The sequence below is a fragment of the Triticum aestivum genome, chromosome 4D (genome assembly GCF_018294505.1).
Source record: "Triticum aestivum cultivar Chinese Spring chromosome 4D, IWGSC CS RefSeq v2.1, whole genome shotgun sequence".
Taxonomy (NCBI): Eukaryota; Viridiplantae; Streptophyta; class Magnoliopsida; order Poales; family Poaceae; genus Triticum; species Triticum aestivum.
The window spans coordinates 500050627-500061444 of NC_057805.1; positions in this window are offsets into that span (position 1 = coordinate 500050627).

The following is a 10818-nucleotide window of genomic DNA, read 5'->3' on the forward strand; positions in this document are numbered from 1 at the left end:
GGCCCAAAATGCATCATCAAGTTTTTTGGACCAATTCTTTCTAGATATATTAACAGTCTTTTGCAAAATTAATTTAATCTCCCTATTACTTAGTTCTACTTGACCACTAGATTGTGGATGATATGGAGATGCAATTCTATGATTAACATCATACTTAGCAAGCATTTTACGAAAGGCACCGTGAATAAAATATGAACCACCATTAGTCATTAAGTATCTAGGGACTCCAAACCTCGGAAAAATAACTTCTTTAAGCATCTTAATAGAGGTGTTATGATCAGCACTACTAGTTTGAATAGCTTCTACCCACTTAGTAACGTAATCAACAGCAACTAAAATATGTGTATACCCATTAGAGGAAGGAAACAGTCCCATATAATCAACGCCCCAAACATCGAATGGTTCAATAACAAGTGGATAGTTCATAGGCATTTCTTGGCGTCTGCTAATATTACCAATTCTTTGACATTCATCACAAGACAAGATAAACTTACAGACGTCCTTGAAAAGAGTAGGCCAATAAAAACCGGATTGCAATACCTTATGCGTAGTTCTATCTCCAGCATGGTGTCCTCCATAAGCCTCGGAGTGACACTTGCGTAGGATCTGTTCCTGTTCATGCTCAGGTACACAACGTCTAATAACACCATCTACTCCTTCTTTATAAAGGTGTGGGTCATCCCAGAAGTAATGTCTTAAATCATAGGAAAACTTTTTCTTTTGCTGGTATGTGAAACTAGGTGGTATAAATTTAGCAACAATGTAATTAGCATAATCAGCATACCATGGAGCAGTACGAGAAGCATTTATGACAGCTAATTGTTCATCGGGAAAGCTATCATCAATAGGTAGTGGGTCATCAAGAACATTCTCTAACCTAGACAAGTTGTCTGCAACGGGGTTCTCAGCTCCCTTTCTATCAATAATATGCAAATCAAATTCTTGTAGCAAGAGAACCCATCTAATAAGTCTAGGTTTAGCATCTTTCTTTTCCATAAGATATTTAATAGCAGCATGATCAGTGTGACCAGTTACTTTAGAATCAACAATATAAGGTCTGAACTTATCACAAGCAAATACAACTGCTAAAAATTCTTTTTCAGTAGTAGCATAATTTCTCTGGGAACTGTCTAGAGTTTTACTAGCATATTGAATAGCATTTAATTTCTTATCAACTCTTTGTCCTAGAACAGCACCTACAGCATAATCACTAGCATCACACATAATTTCAAAGGGTAAATTCCAATCAGGTGGCTGAACAATTGGTGCAGAAATCAAGGCTTTCTTAAGTATTTCAAATGCTTCTACACAATCATCATCAAAGACAAAAGGAACATCTTTTTGTAAGAGATTAGTCAGAGGCCTAGAAATTTTTGAGATGTCTTTAATGAACCTCCTATAAAAACCCGCATGACCAAGGAAACTTCTTATACCTTTAATGTCCTTAGGACATGGCATCTTTTCAATAGCATCAACTTTAGCTTTATCAACTTCAATACCTCTTTCAGAAATTTTATGCGCCAAGACAATACCTTCATTAACCATAAAGTGGCACTTCTCCCAATTCAAGACACGATTAGTTTCTTCGCATCTCTGCAAAACTCGATCAAGGTTGCTTAAGCAATCATCAAAAGAAGTTCCATACACGGAGAAATCATCCATGAAAACCTCAAAAATCTTTTCACAATAGTCAAAGAATATAGCAGTCATACATCTTTGAAAGGTAGCAGGTGCATTGCATAAACCAAAAGGCATACGTCTATAAGTAAAGTTACCGAAAGGGCAAGTAAAAGTGGTCTTTTCTTGATCCTCTTTTGACACAGGTATTTGAGAGAAACCACAATAACCATCTAGAAAGCAAAAATGTGTATGTTTAGATAATATTTCTAGCATTTGATCAATAAAAGGTAAAGGGTAAATGATCCTTTTTAGTAGCTTTGTTTAATTTGCGGAAATCAATTACCATTCTATAACCTGTAACAATTCTTTGTTGGATCAATTCATCTTTATCATTAGGAACAACAGTAATACCTCCCTTTTTAGGGACGCAATGGACAGGACTTACCCACTGACTATCAGCACCGGGATAAATTATACCTGCCTCTAGAAGCTTTAGTATTTCTTTTCTTACCACTTCTTTCATCTTAGGATTTAACCGTCGTTGGTGATCAACAACCGGTTTAGCGTCTTTCTCCAATTTTATTTTGTACTGGCATAGAGTGGGACTAATGCCCTTAAGATCATCTAGAGTATATCCAATAGCAGCACGGTGCTTCTTCAGAGTTTTCAATAATTTCTCTTCTTCCTGCTCTGAAAGATTAGCACTAATAATAACAGGATATATCTTCTTTTCATCAAGATAAGCATATTTAAGAGTATCAGGTAATGGTTTAAGCTCAAACACGGGATCACCCTTGGGTGGAGGAGGGTCCCCTAGAATTTCAACAGGCAAGTTGTGTTTCAAAATAGGTCCCTGTTTAAAGAATACTTCATCTATTTCCCTTCTTTCATTCATAAACATATCAGTTTCATGGCCTAACAAATATTGTTCTAAAGGATCATTAAGAGGCACGGCAATAGAAGCAAGACCAATAATTTCATCTTTACTAGGAAATTCTTTATCATGGGGTTGTCTACAAAATTTAGCAAAATTAAAATCATGAGACATATCCCCAAAACCAATAGTAACAACATCCTTTTTGCAATCTATCTTAGCATTAACAGTATTCAAGAAGGGTCTACCAAATATAATGGGACAAAATTCATCTTGTGGGGAACCTAGAACAAGAAAATCAGTAGGATAGTTAACTTTCCCACACAAGACTTCAACATCTCTAACAATCACAACTGGTGAAATAGTATCTCTATTGGCAAGCTTAATTGTAACATCAATACCTTCTAACTCAGCAGGTGCACTATCATGCATAATTTCTTCGTATAAAGAATGAGGTATTGCACTCGCACTAGCACCCATATCACATAAGCCATGATAGCAATGATCTCCTATTTTAACAGAAATAACAGGCATGCCTACAACAGGTCTATGTTTATTTTTAGTATCGGGTCTAGCAATTCTAGCAGCTTCATCACAGAAGTAAATAACATGTCCATCAATATTATCGACCAAGAGATCTTTAACCATAGCAATACTAGGTTCAACTTTAATTTTATCAGGGGGTGTAGGTGTTCTAGTATTACTCTTACGAACCACAGTTGAAGCTTTAGCATGATCCTTTATTCTAGCAGGGAAAGGTGGTTTCTCAATATAAGCGGTAGGAACAATAGGATCAACATTATAAGTGATAGTCTTTTCTTCAACTTTAATAGGTTCAACTACCTTTACTTCAATGGGAGGATGATATTTAAACCACTTCTCCTTAGGGAGATCCACATGAGTAGCAAAAGATTCACAGAAAGAAGCTACTATCTCAGAATCACGTCCATATTTAGTGCTAAATTCACAGAAAACATCGGTATCCATAAAAGATTTAACACAATCAAACTTAGGTGTTATACCTGACTCCTTACCTTCGTCGAGTTCCCAATCTTCAGAGTTGCGTTTAATTCTTTCCAATAAACTCTAGATCACCACGCAGCTGGCCACCATGGGGATGTCAACTGTGAGGTACGCTCCGGATCGCAGCACGACTCCCAACGCCAGGCTGACCCTGTTCTTTGAGGGTGTTCTTGGAGCCCTGGAGCATTTCCGCTCCACCAGGGCGACTTTCCTGGCCAATGAGGCCCGGAGGCTTTGCCGAGGTGCCATGACCAAGGTTCTCACCAAGGTGGCATACTGGAATCCCAACCTCGACTTCAATGCTGCGCTTGAGAGCTTGCCGGAGGGTGTGGACCTCGCGCTGCTCAAGGAGCGTATCGAGCCCATCATCAGCGGCATCGATGGAATCCAGAGGGTAGAGGGCCAACGCCGGGACTAGGCACCCCGCTTCTTATCGTTGCTGCAGTTTCAGGACCAAGAAAATTTCTATCTTTAGTTAGAACCGCAGCAACAATTGATGTAATATAACTCTGCAGTACTTTTGAATCAGTGCATGTTATTTTCCTGTTCAATTTCTCTCTCTGTATGTCCACCCTACGTTAATCGGGTAGGCTTGCGGGCACCTCGAGGACGGATCCTCGATAGCCTGCCGGCTGCGCTTGCTGCCGGGCAAACCACCTTACCGCCCTCAACGCGGCCGCTCGAACTGTCGAGCTTGACTCGAGTCAGAATCAAGAGTGTTGCCGGTTGCGGAAGGCTACCCTGCCACTCTCGACACGGCCGCTTGAGCTGTTGAGCGGACTCGAAACAAAACAAGAGCGTTGCCAATCGCGGGAGGGCCCCTTTGTGTGTAGGTTTTCCATACAAAGAACGAGATCTCCGAGGGGAATAACCTTATATTAAAAGGAAATATTTAAAGTCCGGCATGACTTAGCCTTCCTATCGCCGTACTGGCGCCCTTCGTGCTTGCAGGCGGTGCCGTCCTCTTGGTTGTCTTCTTCCTTAGAAACCATGGCCACGAGGAACTACTAAGCTGGTTGCTAAACCAGATTCTCACAACTGCGCCCCCTACCTGGCACGCCAAAGATGTCGGTGGGAATGACACCTATGGGATCACTGGAATCCCTTCTACGGTTGGCGGGCGCGGGGTTATGAGAAGAGCAGGTCCAGGAGCCAGCACAAAGATCGTTTACCCAGGTTCGGGCCGCGAGGATGCGTAATACCCTAGTCCTGCTTTGGTGGATGTATTCAGTGTTCTTGAGCTTTCGAACTAGCTACGGTGGCTGCATAGTTCCAAAGAGTCGAATCCCTCTCCAGTATGCCTCGGGCCTCCTTTTATAGTCGAAAAGGGGTTGCCACAGTGGCATACAGGAGGTGGAAAGGTGTACAGTGCGCGAGCTTAGCGCCCAGCATTACTGTTTCGTCTGTTGCGCTTCCCCGTGACCCGCGTTGAACGCGCGACGTGGAGGATCGTGTGTGACGTGGGGGTCATGCATGGGGCGGTTCCCGCACGCATGCGTCACGTCGTAGTTAATGGGAAAAGAGGTGGCCCGCGCCTTCCCCGTAAAAAGGAATAACCGCGGGCGCGCTGCTCATTTACCCTCCGTGCTTTCCCCAATCTCAGAACCACCGTCCCCTTCTCCTTTCTTCGCAAGCTTTCGCCTTCGCTCGTCGCCGCCGCATCTCCGCCATCCTCCATTCCTCGGTTCCCGCAGCCGCCATGGCACCCAAGACCAGCAGAGGCAAGGGAGTGGCCAAGGACGCCGGGGCGAAGGAGCCGTCGGAGAGCGAGTTGGTAGTGCGGCGGACGCAGCACGCCTACTTCCCGTCGACGGTTGACGCGCTCGAGCTCCGGAACTACTTCAAGCACCTGTGGGGGTGCAAGACGGGAAGCGAGACGACGGGGCATCCGGCCACGCGCGTCATCCCCGCCGCCTTCGCCGAAGCTGGCCCGGATCGGTACCCATTCTTCGTCGACTACTTTTCTTGCGGCCTCTGCCCCCCCTTCTCTGATTTCTTCAGCGACATCATGCACACCTACGGTTTCCACCTTCTGGATTTTACTCCGAATGCTGTGGCGTGCATGGCCCTTTTCGCTCAACTCTGCGAGGGCTTCGCCGGAGTGCATCCCAACGCGGTGCTCTTCCGCCACTACTTCTTCCCTCGTATCCAAAAGGGGGGCGCCATTTCCGGTTGTGTCGCCTGGATCCGAAGGACCCAGGAGAAGAGGACATATCCGGACAGCGCCCAGAAGGAGAGGTGGGAGGAGTGGCGGGGCCGGTGGTGCTGGATTGAATAGAAGGATCCGCCGGACTTTTGCCGGGTCCGCCACGCGCCGCCGGTCCGCAGGGGCGACTGGAGCGATGTTGACGTCAACGATGAGAAGCTCACGGTCGCCACCACCAGGATTCTTCGTCTCACCGAGGCCGGGCTCACCCTCGAGATGATCAGGGAGGATTTCATCCGCCGCCGAATCGCTCCGCTGCACAACAAGGGGAGGCCGGCCTGGCTCTTTACGAACGCCGCCGACATCATGAGGCCCCGCCCCGGCTTGGACCACAACCTCACGGTGATGGGGCACGCCCACTTCTGCCAGCGGCTCTTCCAGCTCGATGTGAATCGCGATGGCGAGGTCGAGCAGTCCGGCAAGGCCGCGAAGGCCGCCGTGAAGGCCGGCAAGGCCATCAGGGGGCCCTTGTTTAAGTTGCCGGCGGGGGTGGTCCCGCTGAGCAACAGCTCGCGTCGAAATGACATCATCGCCATGATGCCGGAGTTCAACGCGCACGGCCACGGCCCAACTTGGGTCGAGCCGCCGGAGGATCGGGTGCAGGAGTTTTTTGACACCCTGGAGGAGAAGTACGTCAGGGCCAAGCCGCGGCTCGTCCAGGACACCACCCAGGCGGAGCTGGACTACATCGCCGCTAGGGCGGCGGAGGCGAAGCTCGCCAGGGAGGCCGGGAGCGCCGGCGGTGTGGAGGACAAGGGCGTGGCGGAGGCAGAGGAAAAGGAGCTCGCCCAGTGGGCGGAATCCGCTAGAGAGGCCACCAGCGCCGGCACCGGGGCTCCTCTCATTGAGGACGCGCCTGACGAGTCGGAGGAGGACGAGGAGGAGGAGGAGGCCGAGGCCGTCGACCCTCCAGCCATGGGGAGAGGGCGAGTCCTGCGGCGGGCCAGCTCTGGCGAGCCGGTTCGGCCTGGCAGGGCCGTGTGACCCCGGCATGCCCAGGAGACGTCCGCGCGCCAAACGAGGGCCGCGGCGGCGAAGAAAGTGGTGAAGGCCGCGGTGGTGAAGAAGAAAGCATCTGCCTCTTCTTCGTCTAAGCGCGCTCAGACGCCACCTCCTTCCCCTCCTCCGGCAGACGTTCACGCGGAGGTCACCTTTGACTTCGGGTCCCTCAGCCCAAGGAGGAAGAGGAAGGCAGCAAAGGAGGAGGAGGAGTAAGCTTCTTGTTCCCTTCCCCTTCCTGTCATCTTCGTCTCCTCAATTGCGCTGCTTATCTTGAATTGTTTTCATTTTTGCAGGGAAGTGGAGACGCTGGCCCAGAGGGTAAAGAGGGCCAGGTCTTCGGCGGGCGGCCAGCCCCCGGCAGGCACCTTGAAGGTGCTGCTGGTGGTGGTGAGCAGCCCGTACAGCAGCCCTCGGCGCAGCCCCCAGCGTAAGTTTGCCACTTACTCCCCGTCGACGTGTGTTAGGGGCATGATCCCTTGGTGCTGACCTTGCCGTGATTGCAGGAGGAGGCCAGCGGCAGGAGGAGCCGCAGAGGGCTACCCCCAACACGCCGCCCCCATCGACCACGCCACCCCGAGGGGCGTCCCCGGCAAGGGCGCCAAGCACCGAGCCCATGCACACGGAGGAGGAGGAGGAGAACTCGGGCGCTGGTGGCTTCGCCTCGGCGCCGAATGTTGGCGGGGAGGGGACTTCTGCTTCCCAGCCCGGCATGGGTAAGCCACTTGCCTTCAGTACCTGTCTTTTCTTTTTCTGTTCTTGGCTTTGCCTTATACCCTTTTCGGTATCCAGGTCCTTCTTCGGTGGATCTGGAGGACATAGACACCGTCATCGAGGACGTTGCCAAGGATGCCGTGGCGGAGGCCGACAAGATCGCCGCCGAGGAGGCCGCCAGGGGCGCTGCTGAACACGCCACCAAGGGGCCCGCCGGGGAGCCCGGCAAGGCTACTGCCGAGGAGGCCGGCAAGGGGCCTGCCGGGGAGGCCAGCAAGGCCGCTGCCGAGGAGGAGGTGGTTGACGACCAGCCTTCCTCCTCCGCTGCCTCTGGCTCCGGCAAATACCTGAGGGTGAGTGACGACCTTTTCGTCCACCTCCCAGGGTCGTCGAGCTCCAGGGCACCCATCGAGGGAGAGGTGTTCGACGAGGAGGTGCTTGCTGCCGCCGGGCTCGAGGTTGTTGACGAGCCGAGCGCCGGCGGTGACGGTTCTCAGGAGGAGCGGCTTCTCCAGGCCATGGGCGCCAATTTCCGGAAGCTCCAGGCGCTCCACCGCGCCCGCCTGGACAAGGCCAAGTCCAGGATGGCAACGGTGGACAAGGCGGAGACAGACCTCAAGGTACACGTCGCCGAGACGCAGACTTGGTTCCGCCAGGCTTGTGAGGAGCTGAAGGCCGCCCAGGGTGAGCTGGCCAAGCGTGACGTGGAGCTCATCATGAAGCGGACCGACATCGAGAAGGCCCAGGAGACAGCGGAGAGCTTGGCCACCGCAGCCGAGGCTGCTCGGACCCAGCACCAGGCTGCGCTGAACTCCCAGGAGGAGGACCTTGCCGCGCGTGAGGAGAAGCTTGCCGCAACGCTCCGCGGCAAGGATGAGGAGGTGGAGAAGCTCGTCATGCAGTGGATCCGGGAGCTGGATCAGAGGCACAAGGAGGCACTCGATGCTCAGGCTCTGGGTCACGCTGGCAAGGTGAAAGAGCTGGAGGTGGAGCGGGACGGGCTGAGGGACCAGGCCCAAAAGGTGGCCAAGGAGAAGGACACGCTCAATGGTGCCCTGATTGAGGCGCGGGGCGCGGTCCTCAGCAGGTCTGGGGAGCTCTCCGAGGCCAACAACTCCATTAAAGACATCAAGCTGAAGCTGGAGGGTCTCGAGGGGATGTTGTCAGAGAGCAAGGCCCGGGAGGAGACCCTGACCAAGGATCTGGAGAATGAGAAACACCTGCGGAAGAACGAGACCGCCAACCACAAAGACTTTGTGGAGGGTGAGAATCGCTGGATCGGCCGCCTTGAAGACGTCGCCGGCAGGATCACCATGCAGCTGGACACCATGGGGATGCCAACTGTGAGGTACACTCCGGATCGCAGCACGACTCCCAACGCCAGGCTGACCCTGTTCTTTGAGGGTGTTCTTGGAGCCCTGGAGCATTTCCGCTCCACCAGGGCGACTTTCCTGGCCAATGAGGCCCGGAGGCTTTGCCGGGGTGCCATAACCAAGGTTCTCACCAAGGTGGCATATTCGAATCCCAACCTCGACTTCGATGCTGCGCTGGAGAGCTTGCCGGAGGGTGTGGACCTCGCGTCGCTCAAGGAGCGTATCGAGCCCATCATCAGCGGCATTGATGGAATCCTGAGGGTAGAGGGCCAGCGCCGGGACTAGGCACCCTGCTTCTTATCGTCGCTTCAGGTTCAGGACCAAGACAATTTCTATCTTTAATTAGAACCACAGCAACAATTGATGTAATATAACTCTGCAGTACTTTTGAATCAGTGCATGTTATTTTCCTGTTCAATTTCTCTCTCTGTATGTCCACCCTACATTAATCGGGTAGGCTTGCCGGCGCGTAACCCAGGGCGCGGCGCCTCGAGGACGGATCCTCGATAGCCTGCCGGGTGCGCTTGCTGCTGGGCAAACCACCTAACCGCCCTCAACGCGGCCGCTCGAACTGTCGATCTTGACTCGAGTCAGAATCGAGAGCGTTGCCGGTTGCGGAAGGCTACCCTGCCACTCTCGACCCGGCCGCTTGAGCTGTTGAGCTGACTCGAAACAGAACAAGGGCGTTGCCAATCGCGGGAGGGCCCCTTTGCGTGCAGGTTTTCCATACAAAGAACGAGATCTCCGAGGGGAATAACCTAATATAAAAGGAAATATTTAAAGTCCGGCATGACTTCGCTTTCATGTCGCCGTACTAGCACCCTCCGTGCTTGCAGGCGGCGCCGTCCTGTTGGCCGTCTTCTTCCTTAGAAACCACGGCCACGAGGAACTGCTAAGCTGGTTGCTAAACCAGATTCTCACAACTGCGCCCCCTACCTGGCGCGCCAAAGATGTCGGTGGGAACGACACCTATGGGATCACTGGAATCCCTTCTACGGTCGGCGGGCGCGGGGTTGTGAGAAGAGCAGGTCCAGGAGCCAGTACAAAGATCGTTTACCCAGGTTTGGGCCACGAGGATGCGTAATACCCTAGTCCTACTTTGGTGGATGTATTCAGTGTTCTTGAGCTTTCGAACTAGCTATGGTGGCTGTGTAGTTCCAAAGAGCCGAATCCCTCTCCAGTATGCCTCGGGCCTCCTTTTATAGTCGAAAAGGTGTTGCCACAGTGGCACACAGGAGGTGGAAAGGTGTACAGTGCGCGAGCTTATCGCCCAGAATTACGGGACAAAGCGCATTAAATGCGCTACTTAGGTGTCCATTAGCTTTATCGGGGACGGGAACGTGGCCCGTCCCGTCCGTCGCCACTCCGCCTTGCTTCGACACGCACCCAGGCCAGCGATGCGTGCGGCGCCATGTAGGCAGACAGGCTGCTGAGGTGGCGCGATGGCAGGGTCTTCACGAAGATCTGCATGCCACCACGCAGGTGCTTGCTGAGTTGGCCTGGAAGCCGCATGTTGCCACGCAGGTGCCTGCCCAGCTGGTTGGGCTGGCAGCTGCATGCGAACGGCGATGGAGTCTTGGCTGGCACGGGCCTGGCAGTGGCCCCGCTGATGCCCCCGACAAGGGTCTTGCCGGGGGCCCGGCAAGGATCTTGCCGTGGCGTCGCAGTCGTCCCCGGCAAGGCGCTTGCCGGGGGTCTTGTGGATCTCCTCGGCTAGGATCCCGCCGAGGGTCACCGTCTTCTGGTCCTCATCTGATCTTGTGTGTTCATGATCTTGACGAAGATCTGCATGCCACCACAGAGGCGCCTCCCGAGCCCTGGTTCCAATGTAGTTGGTTGGCTGGTGTTGGAACCCACGGGCTCAAGGGTGGCCTGCTCTGCTGGCATCGGGCAAGTTGCCCCGGCAAGGCTCTTGCCGGGGCCGCGGAGGCCGCCCCGGCAAGGCTCTTTCCGGGAGAGTCCACCTCGCCCCTTTGCTCTCCTGTGTTTCTGGTCTTGGCATTGCCTCG